The 14,000-nt window shown below is 38.6% G+C and overlaps 1 protein-coding gene across 3 annotated transcripts in view; it reads left to right on the forward strand.

The window, feature by feature from the left end:
* Window positions 1-2,219: 2,219 nt before the first annotated feature.
* Elmod1 (ELMO domain containing 1) overlaps window positions 2,220-14,000 on the forward strand; it is a 69,469-nt gene continuing 57,688 nt past the window's right edge. For 2 of the 3 annotated variants that reach the window (XM_005329074.5, XM_021728954.3), the window contains exon 1: window positions 2,220-2,540. The gene's annotated coding sequence lies outside the window, so the exon portion shown is untranslated. Of the gene's footprint in view, window positions 2,541-2,789; window positions 3,114-14,000 lie in introns of those variants that run through there. The other variant, XM_021728951.3, reaches the window with a different exon arrangement.

The raw sequence follows: 14,000 nt of genomic DNA on the forward strand, positions 1-14,000 counted from the left end.
TGCATTAAAGAATAATCTCCTACTACAAATTCCCCAAGTCACAATGCTTAGGATCAGAGCTAGACTGAAAATAAAAATGGGTCACGACTTCTACCCCACCCACAAAATGATTCAAACAGGAAATTCCTACTTGCCTGTTGCTCAGTCTAACTTACTAAAGAAATAAATCTCTGGGTGGACAAATTTTTATTCAAATAAATTCCTCAGGATGATGTTCAACCTCCGTGTCACTTGTAATGAGCCAATGTTAAGTCAAAGTGGATGACACAGCCCAGCAGCTCCTAAGTCTTCCCCTTCCTCTTCCGCTTTCCTGATTTAACTTTGGGCACAACATCTTCCTCTATGGATTCTTTACTTTTTACTTGCAAATGTTAGATCACATAATCTCAATTTCTACAATTACCATCTCTGTTGTTGTGCATTAATCTGCTAAATAAGATTTTTTATACAAAAATAATTCAGCATCCAGATGTAAAGAAACATGCAGATTTATGACTAGAAGGAAATTAACAGACCAAGAAAAGGAAAAAAATAGAGCCCAATGCTAGTGAATTAATTCTAGAGTTAACATAAAGACAAATCAGAAAAGAACTATGGTCTAAGGAAGCAAATAGAGTTGAGAACATGCATACATGCTGATCATCTTCTAAGTTCTGTAATACAAAGATGAATGAGACCTTGGCCTGGAGTTGCTCACTTGTAACAATGGCAAGGTAATCACTAGTTGCTATGGAGTACATGTAGACAGATATGCTTTGGATAAGTTGGTTCTAAGTGGTGCCAAGTCTGCCTCACTGTCAGACAATAAGAGGATCAGAGAGAAAAACTTAAGTTATTCAAACAGTAGGTAGATATATGACAGAGGGAATAACTATTGACAAAAATAGAGGCTAAAGTTGGGTAAAGGTAAGGGACTACAAGTGGTATAAGATCCTGGAAGAGATGATTAGGACATGAGTCCAGGAATCCAGGTTGACACTGGCAATTACAGAAATGCTGTCCTTGGGTATAGAGAAAGGAAATATTTTAGTATGGAGATTAAACTTTTTGTCCCTCCCCCATCACTTTCCATTCACTGTGTGGGATGGTAGGTAAACATTCACCATTTAAGGACCTCACTAAACCAAACTTTCATAAAAAGAGAATAGTGGAAGTAGAACCCACAAACTTTTATTCAGTGAACATCTACTATGTGACAGGGGCTTTTTCTACCAGAACTGATTTCTGTGGCTTTCTGGCAGCCTGCTGCCTGGGGTAATTCTCCACACAGCTCAGAGAGGTAGCTATTACAACCCTCCATTTCACGATGAGGAGGCAGAGGTGCAGAATGGCTAAATAACCAAATAATCTGCTTGAGGGTGAAAAATAAGACTGAAATCAACTTTAAATTCAAAGCTCATCCTCTTTGCCCAACCCAGTGCTGTCTCATGAAACACGAAATACAATCCCCAAGAAAGAAGGTCAAGTTTCCTAGTGTGTGTGTGTGTGTGTGTGTGTGTGTGTGTGTGTGTTTGTGCGTGCGCAAGTATGCACACACGAGCATGCGGGTGGGGTTGGAGGAAGTGGGTTCTAGGGCCAACCTACTGCCCTGCGAAACGATGTTCCCCAAATAGCCCCCAGACCACTGTGCCTATAATTCATTCCATTATAATTAACCGCGGGGTTAAGGTATTGTTTCATAAGCCCTGGTTGAAACGCAGATGTGGACCTGGGAAGACTGACACGATCTCTCTTTAATTACTCCTAATTAAAGAGCTGGCTCTTTGACAACTTGACCTGACAGGTCCAGAAGTCAGGGAAAGGCGGGGGAGGTTGTCTGTCTGAGGTCTCCTGTCACAGGAAAACAGATGAGGATACCCATCTGGATGGGGAAGTGCCTGGGGCTCGGTGGGATGTCGGAGGCTGAAGCTAAACTAAAAACAAACTTTGACTTCTGGACAATTCTCTAGAAAGCGGGTAGGGAAAACACCTTGCGCTGAACTGCTGGAAATTCCCATTGACAAGTCTCCCCGAGTTCACCCATCTTCCAGTCGTGGACGCCTCCACTCAACTACCCAGGCACAATTAAACTGGGCCACTGCAACCAACACCGTGCCAATGGGTCCACAGAAGTCAGGTCCGCAGATTTAACCCTTTCCCTCAAGACTCTGATTCTGGGGGCCGCGCTCTTTCCCCCTGCACCGCGCCCGCGCCCCGGGCTCCCGGACTGAGCATGCTCAGTCGCCGCCCGCTTGGTGCTCCCAGGGAAACCTCTGCACGCCCTCCCCATCTGCTCCTGGTAGCCTCCTCGGAGCTGGTCGCCCAGGGTGCATCCCGACTTGCTCAGCTCCACGCGACCCAGATTCCTGCCCCGCCCCCGCCCCTCCTGCGCCCGCAGCCAGTGCGGCAGCCGCGGCAGCCTCTGTCCAGCTTCGGCGCCAGGGACCAACCGCGTTGATTAGGGCCGCGCAGCGCGCCGCCCGAGCGCTGGAAAAAGCAGAGATGGAGACCGCCCTGCTGAGCGCTGGGAGCTGCTGAGCCTTTCACTGTCAAAAGCTCAGGTGAGTAGTGACCCCAGAAGATCCACGGGGCAAGATTAATGCCCTTGAAGAGGAGAGAGGTGGCTGCGAGGACGTCAGGCATAGTGCGAGCTGCGCTGTCTGGGGCGAAGCAGAAATTCCAAGGTTTGGAGGCAGAGAGGGGACCTGGATGAAAGTGCACACTACCTCGGTGCAGGAGCTCTGGGATCACCCGGGATCATAATCCTCTTCCTCATCCTGCCCCCTGAGATTTACACCAGCCGCGCCGCAGGTCAGCGCAGAGGCTGTTTGCATCTCGGCCTGGGCGCAGGTCGCCTAGCGACTGAACGCCGCCGGAATCGGGTGGGAGGGATCCAAAGCAGAGGACAAAATGGGAAGCCGGGACAAAGGGCTGCCTGGGTGGGACGAGTGGCCGGTCCGGATCCCGAGGAACCCTCTTCCCTGTGGGCTTGGTCACTAAGGCTGGGCAAGGCAGCTGAGTGGAGTCGCCGGGCTAGGGTCGTTGGCGCTTCTACCTGGAGGAGCTGATGAGGGGCTGGCGCCTCCTCCAACTGCTGGGAAACTCTGCACTTAAAACAGCTCTTTCCGGAGCAGGTAGGATTAAACAGGCGAGTGGGGGACAGAGCTGTTAAAACCCGAACAGTGGAGTGTAGCCGTGGGTCTTGCTGTGTTTCTAAGTGCTTTTTCCAAGTGTGGGCACTCGCTGCTCCGGCTCACGGTGTTTCAGCTCGACCTCTAAGTGGCGAGTCCGGTAACACGCCTTATGAATATTTCAGAAACGACCTTACGGTCTCACTTGCTTCAGATCAAGTTTAATGAGTATGTTTGTCAGCCTTTTTGCTCTGTACAGGCAGGTGGAAGCCCCAAACCAGTGCCGTGAGCCTTCTAAATTTTATCGCTTTCCCTCATCAAGGAGGAAAAAGATGTCACTGACACCCAGTGAGCTCTAGATTGGTACCATAAATTGAACCTGTCATTTAGAAAGACCAATTTTGGGCAGACTTCCAGGCATTGTTCTGCATCTCTGCAGTGTGTGCAGTATTGTGTCCGTCGCTTGACAACCGTCCTTTACTGGTGCTGCCATTATGGTGGAAAGAAGGTAGTGTGCTGGTATTGGGATAAACATCTTAATTCATTATCATCCTACAACACCATGTAGTTACAGCAGACTTAGTCATTCTCTCTCTCTAGAAGTTTTCTCTGAGGACAGTCTAGTTGAAATTTTGGCAAAGGCACACTCTTGTACATCCCTCTACATTGGGAGATATCTCTCTCTCTCTCTCTTTAATCTCTTTCATGGGAATAAGAAATGGATGCCTTCTCTGTACGACATCACTGTCAAGAACACTGAGAAAAGAACCCATTACTGTAGGGAACTTCAGGATAGAAACAGGTTCAGTCATTTTCCCCTACACTTTAGAATATAACTTCCATTGCACCATTACCTTAATCAGAAAACAGGCATACAGACACACAGTCAGTACTCTAAAATGGTACTCCTTGCTACCCCTGTCCACTTAATATTCTTAAAGATCCATGAGGATTTCCTCTGTTAACTAAAATATCACACCTCCCAGGACAGGATGATCAAAGAAGAACTCTTTTTCTCTTGCCAGCCCAACATAGTGAGGCTGAAGCTCTCCCATTTACAGATGTTTCACATTGAGGGAGAGCTCTCCCAACAAAGACCTTCTGCAGTTACATCACTGGCTCCACCTCCGCCTGCCAGACTGTTTCTCCGAGTCTGTTAGTGAGAACAGTATGTATTGCTGTGCTTGATTAATAAAGAAAAGAAATCCCAGAATGAGAGCTTTAGATACATTTCTTATTGTATATTGCTGATTTACTTGAAAATAGGACATTTTCAAAAATTGTTATTAATACATATAGCCACGACTTAACTTAGGTTAGTAATAACTCTATAAATATTACCTTTTCAAGGATTTTGAGCCAAAATCATAGTATTCTTTGTATAAAATAATTGATAGATGGTATTAAAAAGGAATCAATGACATTAACACAGTAAGTGAAAATCTTACATAATAAGCAGCATTTCCTAAAGTGTATTACTAAGCTACTCAGATATAAACACAGCTGCATTAACATACATAAAATCTAGCTATCTGAGAAGTTTGAGGAGCTCAGTTACAAATTTCTAGGTGTCTTAAGGAAGCAATACCTGAGTCCTTTGAGAATTTTTAAACAGTTACTAGTAGGGGTTCCAGATTTAACAAATAAAAAAATCCACCCTACCCAGTTAAATTTGAACTTCAAATCAGTGAATACTGTTTTAGTTTAAATATATTTCATACAATAATTGGGATATATTTATGCAAAAAAATTAGTTGTTTATGTGAAATTCAGTTTGCACAGGACAGCCTGTATTTTTTTCCTAGCAACTCTAGTTAATGGAAATGTTTTATTCCTCCTTTTTGGGTCACTTATGGGTTGAAAAAAATAGAGTAGAGCAGAAATCATATGCTGTTCTGTAGACAATCTGGGACAAGCTCAGTGCTGGTTTAAGCTATTGAAAACAACCCATGCTTAAAAATGAGTAGTTTCATTCCATATATATTTGCTGAATACCTCTGTTTGCTAGGCTTTGTGGGAGGTGCCAAGGATGCAAAGTTGAGAAGTGGGGTGGGAAAGGGATTTACAACATAAGATGGGGGATTTGCTATGCTAAAAGCAGGAGGTAAGAGGAAGGGAGTCTGCTGTAGGAGCCTGAGAGAGACACTGAATTCTGCTGGACAGCTCCAATCACAATTGAGATGCCCAGCAGTTTTGACTGGGCTGGCCTAGAACAAAGTGTGAGATCTTATCCTGGAAGAAAAAAAAAAAAAAAAAAAAAAGGCATAGGTTTATGGATAGTGGAGTAGAGCTGGAAATTGAAGAATTTTACCTGATGGTCTCAAAAGACACAGAGGTTTGCTGAGAATGAGGGAAGGGAGAAGGAGAATCTAAAAGAAAAAGTTTAAGTAGTTGCTGATGGGAGGGAAAAGAAAAGGAAAAGTGCAGGGACTGGTACTGGAGCTTAGCTGAATGCATCTCATTGCATTTTAAAAGGCAGGTACTGGCTGGGTGCATGCCTGTAATGCCCAGTGGAAGCTGAGTCAGGAGGATCACAAGTTCAAGAGCAGCCTCAGCAACAGCGAGGTGCTAAGCAACTCAGCGAGACCTTGTTTCTAAATAAAATACAAAATAGAGCTGGGGACGTGGCTCAGTGGTTGAGTGTCCCTGAGTTCAATTCCTGGTACCCTCCCCCACCTCACCTCAAAAAAGCAGTTGATCTACCCTTTGATGAACACACTGAGTGCTCTTTCACTATTCCACTACTATCCTGGTTTCCTCAGGGAAAGTCATGATGTGATGACATGATATGGGAATGTATTCTTTAAAAGTTTTATTACTTTTGTATAAAAGTAGATATTTAAATGTAATGTTTGAGATGCTGATCAATATTCAGTTTACTTCTAGTACAAATTCCTGAAATAAGATAAGCAGATGTTTTGATGTTAGCAAATCTGTTGCTTCAAGTAGATAAAAAACATTAAATTGCTATCATTTTCTGATTTGGTTGATCCATCTTTAAGGAAGCAGATTTTGATGATGGGAAGAATGTATATTTTACAGAAATAGCACTATGTGAAAACGACCATATGCTTGTAGTATCCAAGAGTACCTACTTAGAGTGTTCCAAATGCAATTAATTCCAAAGCAGTAGCACACCACTTACATTTGTGTCTTTGAAGACCCAGAAGTACTTTCACAATTACTCATGATAGGAAGATTCCAGGGAAGTCGAAGATCAGACCAACACAGACTAGGCACAGAACAGTAACTCATTTTTTTGAAGATTCCAAATGGGAAAACTACAACAACTGATAATAGAGTACCATTCTAGAATATACTGCTGTCAACAAATTTGGAATAGGGACCATCCTTCAGAAGGCCCTCATCATATACTTGAGTATCTATATATATGGTTAAATTTTTACTTCATGTTTTACAATAAGTTTTTGAAATCATAAAAATTACTTTATGCAAAATATCTGATGAGTAGATCATTTAAATTCAGAGTATATACTAAAGACATAGAACATGAATTGAGCACATAATTTCAGTTGAGGCTCTTGCTGGGTGATAGTCCACATAAGCTGTCATCAGTGTTTTGTTTTTGTTTTTGTTTTGTACCAGGGATTGAATTTAGGGGCACTTAATTACTGAGCCACATCCTAGCCCTTTTTAAAAATATTTTATTTAAAGACAGTGTCTTGCTAAGTTGCTTAGGGCCTCACTAGTTGCTGAGGCTGGCTTTGAACTTGCAATCCTCCTGCCTCAGCCTCTCAAGCCGCTGGGATTACTGGCATGCACCACTGCTCCCATCAGGGATTTTCTTATCAAGTAATCATCTTTCAAAATACAGAAGGTATTATTTATATGGTTCCTCTTTGCAGTATCAGCCAAACATGTCCTACATAATAATTTTGAGAGTATATGTAAAAAACAGTAGTGATCAGGACATATTCAAGTTGCTAAAATTTCAAGGCAAAAAGACCATTGGTTTTATTTTCAACAAGGTTTCATATGGATACAGCTTACTAAAGAAGGGCTTACTTTATTGATCTCAAATGACAATTTATATGGACCATCAGCCAGGGAAAGCCTCAACTGAAATTGTGTCCTCAGTTCACATTCTAAGTCCTTAGTAAAAACTTTGAATTTAAAGATCCTAAAGACACAATGTTCTTGAAAGGAGATTTAACCTTTCAGCTCACTTATGCTAACCATGAACAAATCAAATCATATTTAATGTCAGTTTTGTGTTACAGATTGGAAGATATGAGCATTAAAAATAATAATATTGTGTCAACTCCAATATCTATATCTATAAAATGAGCTTTAAATGTTGCTAGGGCTCTAAGGATGGAGAGCTTCTCTCTTAATGAAATTAGAGAGTTTGTATAATGTCTGTGTGCTCTATACGATGTTTCAGATGCCATTGAAATAATTTACAAATTATTTTTTTTTCTTCTTTTGATGCAAAGTGAGATGATTGTGATAAATCTCTAAGGAAAGCTCATTAAATTCCCTTTTTAAAAATCAGTCTCGAGGCTGGGGATGTGGACCAAGCGGTAGCGCGCTCGCCTGGCATGTGTGCGGCCCGGGTTCAATCCTCAGCACCACATACAAAAAAAAAAAAAACCCAAAGATGTTGTGTCCGCCGAAAACTAAAATAAATAAATATTAAAAATTCTCTCTCTCTCTCTCTCTCTCTCAAAAAAAAAAAAAAATAATCAGTGTCAAACAAGTTTGTGACTGCAGATTCAAAGTTCTTTACATAGCTTTTTAATGTAGCTTTTATCTTTTTATTATTTTTTTAATATTTACTTTTTAAGTATAGTTGGACACAATGGCTTTATTTTATTTACTTATTTTTATGTGGTGCTGAGGATCGAACCCAGGGCTTCACACATGTTAGATGAGTGCTCTACCGCTGAGCCATAACCCCAGCCCCTGTAGCTTTTATTTTAATTTTGGGATTAGGACTTGACTAATTAAAATGCTTGGTATAAGAGTTTATTTCAGCTACTGTAGTTCTCCTTCCTACTTTTCTTTGTGTAAGTACTTGGTGAAAATCTGCCATATGTTTTAAAGGTTTCATTCATGATGAAGTTAATAATTTATTTATTCTACAGCTGTATTTTAGTTTCACAGATATCAACATCGACATAAACTCTGTTCCCTAAATCTTTTTCACTTGCCAGTTGGCCTTATAAATATTTAAAATGTAAATCAATCTCTGGAGTTAATTTACTATACATTTCTTCTTTTTTTTCTTTAAAAGGAGCAGAGAAATATTTTACCCCTCCATCATTTTCAAGCCAGATTTTCTAAAGATTCTGTATTTCAGCAGAACACTTACATTTTAATTTCAGATTGTCTTTGGCCTTAGAATCCATTAAATTAGCAAAAATATAAATAAATGCTTTTAATTGAGAAGTTTAACTTTACAATCTCTTAAAATGGTAAACATTTATCAGAACTATTTCAATTGGAATGTATATACATGTATTTACATTTTTAAAACCTTCACTCAAATACCTAGCATGAAATTTTGACTTTATAGTCTGTCTCATGTATGATGTGTGTGTACATAACCCAATGTGTGAGCCCAAATGAAAATCAAGACTTATAAAATAGATGGATTGGGTTATAGTTTTTGCTTCACTGAAGAGTTCTGTAAAGGACCAAGTATTTCCCCTACTATTCCTCTAACTTTAAGATAACCTAGAGTATTTAAAATATAGTCAGACTCATACAATTTTTACATATAAACAGCAAAGCTATCAACTAGGCTCTTAAATAATCTTTGTGAGTGAAATGCAGAAATGAGGTTTGAGATGTCATCTCATAGCTGGACATCTGTATCCAAAGAATGTTCATAGAGGTGGAAGCCAACATAGAAGATTTCTATTGACCTGCCTTAGAATTCTTTACTTGATAATAACATTTCTAAAATTTTCTAAATGATTCAAATATGCAGAAATCATCTCAAAAAGCTCAAATAAAACCTGAATTTGAATAACAACCAGATTCAAACTTGATGTCTCTTAGCTTAGAGCAAGAACTGAAGCTAAGATTATATTTTCAAAGGGATAGATGTGAGGTCCATTTAGTTTCTAAAATCAGTCACCAATAACTGGGTTTTGAAGTCCTAGTTTAAAAACAATTGGATTGTTAAAAATAATTTTAGTTCATTTAAATATTAGCTAATAGTAGAGAAGAAATTAGTGTTATACTTTATTTGGACTCATAGATGAATAAAGTCCAGATTAAAGAAGGTCAGCAACAAAAATTACAGCATGTTGTCCATAAAGTGATGCATTTTGGACCACCTGTCAGGGATATAGTAAGAAAGAATGCCTTTACTAGGTGGGATGTTAACTTTGATGATCTTAAAAGCACTTCTAAATCTGGTTATGCAGTTTAAATTGAGTTTCCAGGCACCTACAAACAATATCTAATTAAGCCTTATTGACATATATGTAACTATTGTACTTCATTTCTTTGATTTATAATGAATATAAAACATTATTTTCCACTGAATTATTTCCTAGGTAATTGACTGATTATAACTTAAAATAAATGCATCTACTCTGTAACTACTACTGCTAGGTTAAAGTGTCAATTTCTAGACATTTAAAAAATTATCTAAGATCATATTTTAAATTCTTAGTTGCAAATGATTATATTTATTTTGATTAGCTATAAAATAGCTAAGTGTCTTAGTTCTAAAATAAATTGCCCAGTGCACCTAATCACTAAATTATAAATATTAATTTATAATTCATACAAATTATTTGCACCCATTTTACTTTGAAGCAAATCCCAGGTATCATCTTTTCATTTGTATGTATACCAGGTGAATATGTGTTTGCTATTGAGTGTGCTCTATGTGTACTCTATCATCGTTCTGTATTGTGTTTTGGCTTCAAAGGTATTTGTTTATAATGTAGAGTGGACACTTGTTATTTCTTTCCAACACTGCCATCTGAACCCCTGTCCCATGTTAAGTACTGTTACTAGTCAAGGTTCTCAGAGAAAGGGAACCTATAGGAGATATGTATAGAAGAACTGTACTATGAAGAATTGGCAGCTGAGAAGCTCATTTTTGGCAGCTGAGAAATCCCATAATACACTGTGTACAGGCTGGAAATCCAGGAAAGCTGGCAGAGTAATTCTAGTCCAAGGGTAAGAAAAGACCAGTAGGCAAGGAGCTCATTTCTCCTTATTGCCTTCTTTCAGTTTTTAGTTCTCTTTGGGGCCCTCAACAGATGAGATGATGCCCACCCACATTGTAGAAGGCAATATATTTTACCAAGTCCACCAATCCAAATGCTAATCTCATCCAGAAATTCCTTTACAGACTACTCAGAAGTAATGTTGAATCTGGGTACTCCATGGCAAATCTACCTGTCACCTAAAATTAACCAGCTCTCCTGCATTATAAGACAGAACCTATTCCTATGTTTCCCTCCTAGACATCCTTGTACCACAGACCTGGGCCCACAGTCCAAACTCTTTCATGGCCCATGTTCAAGTCAGTAAAGTCCCTTATTCAATGCTGGAGGGTCAATGGGGACAGTACCAGTCTGTGCCTGGTGGTGGCAGTAGAGGTGTCTTTACTGGACTCTTCTGTGTCATCATTTCAAGCCTTATTTTTGGCTACATAACCTGCAAACCTAGTTCCCTAGCCCACCTAGATTCTGTGGGTTACCCATCTCCAGAAGAAATTCCTTTTCTGCTTGAATAGGTAGAGCTAGTTTCTGTTTTTGAATAATATACCCTGACTGGTACAAGGTTTACGTCCATGTTTACAGAGGGATATTTGTCAGTCACTAGGACCTACTGAGCACACAGCACTTTGAAATGTAGTCTGTGTTTATTCATTCTCTTAATTATTTATGAGATAAGGCACCTTGCTTGGCGTTGGACAAAAGGAGAGAGATATACAAAGCTAGTATCTTCAAACTAGTGATATGGGGTTAGTAGGAGGAGGTAGGGATACCACTGGCAAACTTAAGGTGGAGATAAATATTAATTTATAATTCAATTGATTTAAAAGATTGATTTAGTGTGGAGGTAAAGGTTTGGAATAATAAAAGATATTTTTCATAAATAAATATTATGCTTCATCAATTCCAAGAGGCACATTTTTTCTTTCATTTTTAACTTTATAAAATTATGAATATTGTTAGAATGTGTCACGTCTTAATTGCTAGTTTTATCTATTCAACTCATCTACTATATTTCATTGAACCTAAGATGTCATTGATATATATTATTATATTTTGTACCACTAAGTATAAACTCATTAAGTAATTGTTTAAATAATGATTATGCCAAACAGCATATTGAGAGCTATAGACCAGAGGATTCAAAGAGATCTAAACAGAACTAAGTCAATCATGGAAATGATGTGAGTTAAACACAAATTAAATATTTTTATTGTGTTTCATAGTTTCACAAAGTGGTTAAAGAGTAATCAATTTACCTTTAACTTTTGTTATGAACAAATTCATCATAATCTTTCTTGGTTGTAGAAAATGTTAGCTTACTTGCAATGATTCTCAATTTTGTGGATAACACCTTTTTTGATTATTTCATGTTTGGAAAAAATATATATATATATACACACACACAAATAGGTAGACTAGTGTGATAGATCCCAATATCCAAAAAATCATTAGCTCATAACCAATGCTGTTTGATCTCTTATAAACTTACCCTCTTTGCACCCATTTTATTTTGAAGCAAATCCCAGGTATCATCTTTTCATTTGTATGCATTTCAGTGTGTATCTCTAAAAGGTAAAGTCTCTAAAGGACTTTAAAATATATGTATAATTAGTCATGGGGCTGGGATGTAGGTAAGTGGTAGAGCGCTTGCCTAGCACACATAAGGTCCTTCATTCAATCCCCAGCACTGCAAAATATAAAAAATACATAATAACAATATCTTTATTAAACCTCTGGAAAAATACTTATAATTTGTGGTACTTTTTTAATAAACAAAATTTTCATTTATTTTAACTAGGTTTTAAGCTTCATTTTTATGTATGGAGGTTTTTGAAAGGAACACTGAATTAGGTTTACTTCAGTATCCACTGGTTTCTATTTATGAAATTTGTAGGATACTGAAAAGTTATATCACAGATCTGCAATAATCTGATATATTCTATTTTATCTCGATATTTTCATTCTGGTACTTTATTTTGATTATATTCTCTCATTGAGGATTTATGTAAATAATACTCTTGCTCTTTCCAATGTATTCTCCAGAAAAGACATATTTTTTCACTTGATTATTTTTGGTCCCCAAAGGAGGATTCATAATTACTATATCTGATTACATGGACATTTTGGTAGCTACTGAGTATTTATCACATTGAACCATGTCAATGTTTCTTAACTCAAACTCTTCCACATTCCTATTAAATATTTCCCATGCCTCTTCTATATCAAATCCAACACAATTCTGCAATGTGTGGCCTGGCTGAATACTGTTCTAGAAGTAGCTTGCATTTGGTAATTCATCCATTTGTTGCATGCAACTTCCTTGAGACTTAGTTTCTTCGTTTTTGAAAACAGTGGGTAAGGGTTTATTGATACTGTATCTCAAGAGGTTTATTGGTACTGTATCTCTAGTACCTCTGCTTGGGTGGGAAGTGTGTATGTGTGTGTGTGTGTGTGTGTGTGTGTGTGTGTGTGTGTGTATGTTTGTATGTTACTGGGGATTGAACACACGGCTTCACACACACTAGGCAAGCACTCTACCACTGAGCTACATTCCCAGTCCTTTTTAAAATTTTGAATCAGGCTCTCAGTAAGTTGCCCAAGCTAGCCTAGAACTTGTGATCCTCCTGCCTCATTCTTCCAAGTAGCTAGGATTATAGGTGTGGACCTCCATACCCAGCGGCATTCTTTTTAAGTTTACTTTTTATTTATGTTAAAATCACACTTTCACATCATTTAAAACATCACAGTCCATGTATGGTGCCACACACTTGTAATCCCAGTGACTTGGGAAGCTGAGAGCTGAGGATCATGCATTTGAGGCCAACCTCAGTAACTTAAAAAAGGACTGGGGGAAACTGGGAGTGTAGGTCAATGGTTTCAGTCCCCAATATAAAAAAGAAAATCATAGTATTGCAGGACTTACAATGAAAAGACAGCAATCTTCAGGGTCTAATCCATCTCCAGATTTCTGTTTCTCAAGAGAACCCATTTTAATTATTTTAACTGTTTCTTCGGCTGTGTTCTAGCATTTATACTGACTGACAGCTCTTTTGTTGTTGTTTTGGTTTGGTTTGGTTTGGTTTTTGTTTTGTTTTGTACTAAGAATTTAACCCAGGCATGTTTTACCACTGAGCTACATCCCCAGTCCTTTTTATTTTTTATTTTGAGACAGGGTCTCACTAAGTTATTGAGGCTAGCCTCAGACAGACATGTGATCCTGTCTCCTGTGTTCTGACTGCTACTTCTCAATATTTTAAAGTATCAGGTCTACTGATCTACTACAGATATGAAGATTTACCTTTCACACCTTATATGCATCCACTTTTCCTTCTTCAATATCACTGTTTTTACTCAATAAATATTCAATGTTTCTTAACACTGTAAATCACTCAGAAAACATCTATCAAGTCACGCATAATCATAGCTCTAAAGTGAGTTAAAACTATTTTTTTGTTGTTGTTGTTGGTTTTACAGTAGGAGTTCATTGCAAAGCCCCATCTAATAATCTAGTTCATAAATGAATTCTATGACCTCCTCTGTGTGGTCAGGGTTAGCAGGTACCTTAAGAGCAGGGTACCTTGCTTGCCTCCAAGGTCTTGAAGATGACCCAGTCTACTTAGTCTTTCTGTCAGATGTTTCTATATAAATGTCTCCAATGTGTTCTGATCATACAAAAGCA

The sequence above is a fragment of the Ictidomys tridecemlineatus genome, chromosome 4 (genome assembly GCF_052094955.1).
Source record: "Ictidomys tridecemlineatus isolate mIctTri1 chromosome 4, mIctTri1.hap1, whole genome shotgun sequence".
NCBI lineage: Eukaryota > Metazoa > Chordata > Mammalia > Rodentia > Sciuridae > Ictidomys > Ictidomys tridecemlineatus.